The sequence below is a fragment of the Cyprinodon variegatus genome, unplaced genomic scaffold (assembly GCF_000732505.1).
Source record: "Cyprinodon variegatus isolate N-32 unplaced genomic scaffold, C_variegatus-1.0 Scaffold159, whole genome shotgun sequence".
NCBI classification, from domain to species: Eukaryota; Metazoa; Chordata; class Actinopteri; order Cyprinodontiformes; family Cyprinodontidae; genus Cyprinodon; species Cyprinodon variegatus.
In genome coordinates this window covers 517,340-522,414 of record NW_015150612.1, presented here as the reverse complement: position 1 = coordinate 522,414, position 5,075 = coordinate 517,340, and positions in this window count along the sequence as shown.

Sequence of the window (5,075 nt, the reverse complement as noted above, 5' to 3'; positions counted from 1 at the left end):
CCTCTGGAAGGCCATGACACCCCTGGAGACATCAACCACCCCTGCTTTTACTTAGAGTGCATTTTGCAGACAGATCTGGGTAATGCTTTGAAACATTTTTATCTTTTAGTTATGCTTATGGAACGGATGTAGCCTGTTAGGACTTTTATGCTTTTCCATTATTCTTATAAATGCCTCCAGATTTCCCAAAGCATCTAGAAGTAGCGCAGAGGTAAAGGGTTTCTGTAAACAGGTTGGTGTCGTTGGCTGTGTGACAGGAGGCCAGATGGTCCTCTGCTTCACAGCGTCAGGTCTAAACAGGAGAGGGGGGCTTCACACCCGGCAGCTTTTACTCCTGTTCGCTTAACAGGAATGTCAGTTTAATCCCTTCTGGAGTCCCTTCCTATTAAATTTTCTTTCCCCCACCTTAGTAAACATGTCTGTACAGTCTTACAGGGCATCTGAAATTATGCTTTTTATTGCTCTTGCAGATTCTTTGCTGTTTCTGCTTCTTTGAAAATATCTCAATCTATAAAACAAATGTCTAAACCAGACTGTGATAACCAGAGCAAATGTAAGATTTAGATTTCATAACATCTTTGCAATCATTCTGGGGGAAAAAACCTATTGGAAACTCTGTCTGGCCCTATGTGAAAAAATAACCCTCCCCTTTGACCTAATGACAGGTTTTTCTCAGCAACTGCCAATAACTGCTAAACATACCTGGAAATGCCCACTGTTCTTTACAGGCTTCAGTGATTAACTTTCAGTTTAAGGTTTTCCTGTTGTATTTCTACAAATTAAATTATGTACTTTGACTAGGCCACTCCAAAACCTTTATATTTGAACCCTGTCAGATGTGGGCTTGTTCTTCTTATTTCTGTTCTACTGTATAATCCAAAAGCATCGGAGCTTAAGATCGTTAATGGCTGACATGAGATTATCCTTAATGAATTTCTGATATAAAACACAATTCAATTCTATCAATGATAAGGCTTATAATCTGTGAGGAAGCAGTATAACTGCTACAACCGCCTTTTTGGCTTTCAGGATTATAGCCTTTATCCAACTCTGTGGTAGTTCTACGCACAATTTAACACAAACCTTCCAAAAAATGCGTTTTTTCAAAAAAATTGTTTTTTGGTAAACATGAGGCCCACCTTGTTTTATTTTGTGACTTCACCTTGGAATCACTCCCAGTGATGGTATATGTATTTGGTCTCAAGGACATTAATAGAGGTAAGTGAGGCCTGTAGAGCATTTGGCTACGTTAACACTGCAGCCAGAAGTGACCCAAATCCGATTTTTTTGCCCATATGCAAAATGGATCTGATCTTTTCATGGCAGTCTGAGCAACACAGATCCGATTTGTTCCAATCCGACCCAGACCACTTGGCTATCTGGTCCTGAATCCGATATGAGTCTGATCTTTTCAAATGTGACCTATGTCTTAACGGCCAGGTCCGATTCATCCGACCTGAACGCCATTAATACCTGACAAAGGTCACTATTCTGGGTCTTGATATGCAGAAGCGGCAAGAAAAACAAACACCATGTCGGACAGTGATGCGGAGAGCTGTATTTATGTTTAACCATATTGAAAAGATTGTATTTTTATTATTGGACAAGACTGCAAGATGCGCTCCAGCACTACCATCCATGTTTACTTCTGCAAACACAGAGTACGCTGGCCTGTGATGTCATTGCGTCCTCTACAGCGCATGCAGGACACTTGCGTTGTTTGACTGCAGTTCACACAGGAGATCAAATACAAGTCGCATATATTTGGAAATATGAACTGGAACGTAAAAAAATCAGATTTCACAAAAAAATCGGAATTGAGCATCAAGGCCTGCAGTGTGAACATAGCCTTTGTCATGATCTGCCCTTGTAGCTGGCCTTAATTGTTCATTTCACTCATCTGCCTTAATCTGCCTGGTTTTCCAATTATCACTGATCTCATCCACCTGCATCTGTTACTGCATATTGGGCTCAGTTCCAGCTATCGGGGCCAGATCATTGTTTGTTTGCTTTCTGTTAGTTCCCTGTTTGATTTCTGTTTCTCCTGTCTGTCGGTTTTGTTAGCTCTAGTTATTTCCATGGTTCATGTCCCCGGTTCCAGTAGAAGATTATTTTTGAGCCCATGTCTTCAGGTGAGTTTATTCTCTAACCAGTGGTGACAGTGTTTCCAGAGTGATTCTGATTTCCTGATCCCATTCCCTCTCACCCACTGGCCCAGTCTGTCCCCATCTGATCTGTTCAACTGAAGCACTTTGGACTCCTGCTGGATCATGCCTGTCTGCATCTGTGCTTCCATTTGAATCTGAACCTGCCTTCACGCTCTAGGGATTCCTGGAAGCCTGGATCCCTCTGTTCTGGTTTGGGTTGGAACCTCTGATAGAGCGGAGGTTTCCTGGTTTCCTGAACTGTTCCTGCATGCTCTGTCTTCCCAGGAACTGGATTGGCTTCCTGCAAGTCCTCCAGGGCTGCAGCATCAGGGACACTGTGGGCGAAGCATGCCAATGAAAAAAAGCCCATCGGCTGGATTGCACTTCTTAAGAGGGGATGGACTGAATAGTGAAAGCAGGTAAGTGACTCAGTCTTATTATCATCTCCTGTCAAATGATCGTTGTCACTTACCTGTGTTTCTCTTTCAGAGTCAGTGATAGGTTGGGCCCCACCCCTGCAGTCGCTGCAGGTCCGCAGCTCCACAGTTCGGCGCTTACTGTATGTTCTGTTCTGCCTGTTTGATTTTGCTATTGATAAACGTTTTGTATATTCCTACTGGCTGTCTCACCTTGAATACTGGGTCCATCTGTCCCATTTTATGACAGCTCTATTGATTAATTGATTGACTTTAAGGATCTCACAGTGGAGAAATGTACTTATATATTATATATTGATACAGTAGTTTGGTGATCTGGACATCAGTCCCAAAGCCTTAAAAATGATCTGCACTGGGAAAAAAAATGAAATCTAGATTTCTTAAAATAAGTGCATTTTTTCTTGGATTAAGTAGGTAAGAGACATTTTGCCAATGGAATAAGACAATTTACTCTTAAAACAAACAAACAAAAAAAAAAAACAATTGCATTCTTATTTCAAGTGCCTAATGTCTACTTATCTTATTTTAATAATAAAAATACTCATTCCATTTGCAAACTATCTCATTTATCTACTCAAATTAGGATAAATACACTGAATTTAAGAAATATTTACTTATTTCTTGATCGTTTTTCCAGTGTGGCAACCCTTTTCAGCCTGACAGCGGCCCTGTAGCCTACAGTATGATGTGTGACTTTTTTTTATGCTTGAGCCTACTTCTTGTTATTGCAAAGGTTCTATTTACGTTAGTTCTTGATTTTCTTTTATTTTTTAGGTCTGGCAGTAATCAGGGATGGAATTCCTTCACAAATAATCGGTTGAGCTCCCTTTTCAGGTCAGGCCAAGTTAGTTTCACTAACTTTTCAAGAGAAATAATACTATGTTCACACTGGACGTGCTTTGGGCAGCAAAAAAGCTCCTGCTGCTTCATTTTTAATGCTTGTCCATATTTAGGTCAGAATTCATCAAAGATGCTCCTGAAGCAAGTCCAGTAAAGTGTGTCCAGATGCGTCTGATGCGTCTGCTGCTCCTGTGGTCAATGACAGAGAGCTGTTTTGCTATATTTGCTGTGATAAATGGATAAAAAGTAGTTTTAATATAGTTTTAAGTGAGAAAGTCCAACTCAAAACATTGGCTGTGCAGTCAGTTAATCAAGATCACGATCCTGCCTTAAAATATCAGTTAGCATACCGGTTTTAAGTTAATTTAGGCATTAATAAACAGTTTCTAGGTGGTGATCATAGCGATCTGCATCAGCAGCACTGCGTCTGTCTCCCTGCCAGCCTCAGTTCAGTGGCCCTGATTGGTTGATGTGGCGCATTGAGCAGCAAAAATGTCATTTTTCCAACTCCAGGATCTGCTGTTTGTAAAGCACGTTACTCGCATTAGATGCTCAGAAGCTCATGAGGCTCTGCTTAAGATGCTCAGATGTGTCAAGATAAGCCACCCCTGCTGCTCTAGACGCGCTGCAGGACCTATTGATGCACCTTGATGCGTGTCAACCATAGACTTTGCATGTAAAACTGCTGCTTCTGCTGCCCAAAGCACATCCGGTATCAACGTAGCATAAGTGAAGTAAAAACTTTAATAACTGTTCTTTGTATTTTCCATGGTTATATATTGTTTTCTATTTAATATAAAACTTAAAACAATGAATTTGTAAGCATTCTATTTTAAAGCACTGTACCGCTCTATTCTTTCTCCCTCATACAAGATATCTAATATCTATTATCTCACCACTGACACCCTAGAGGTCACTAAGGTTTCCCTCTCTTATTTAAGTGTGTTTATCTCGCTGAACTCCCATGGATAAGATTAAGTGAAGACAAGATAATGTAGCGTCTATAAGATAAACCATGTAGTGTAACTCTGACTAATAATACATAAGGAGCCAGATAACGTCTAAACACTTAGTTTTTGGTCACACACTGTGAGTGAAATGCGTTAAATCTACAAAAAAAATACATAATGCATCAAAGCTGTGCTGTTGTCAGTCTGCTACACATTTAGTAAAAGCAGGAGGCTATCGATGGAAACCTAACCTCCAATGCAATATGCCAGCACATGTTTCTGTAAATCATTACGTTCCAAAACAGCTGGGACATGTTTGTTTGCCATATTGGCAAGATGTGAGTGATTGCAAGCCTCCCTCCATCAGTTTGTGACGATCATCCGCTGCCGCTCATTTATGCGGAGTGGCCACAAATTTACAGATGGCCATTTTGCCTAATGGAGACCGTTCACTCATTGCTACTGCAGGCTTTGGCAGACGCTGTCCTGGGCCCATTAGGAAATGAGTCCACAGTCATGCCATCAGAAACAAACGACGGCATCAGAACCTGAGTGACTCCTGCCTGAGTTTACCCCTCTGGACTCTTTCTTCACTCTGTTTCAGTCGACTACTGTTGCTGTAATTGCTGCATAATGAAACCTGTTGCTGTTAAATCTAGAATAAATTTCTAATCCTCCTTCTCACATATAAAGCCTTAAAT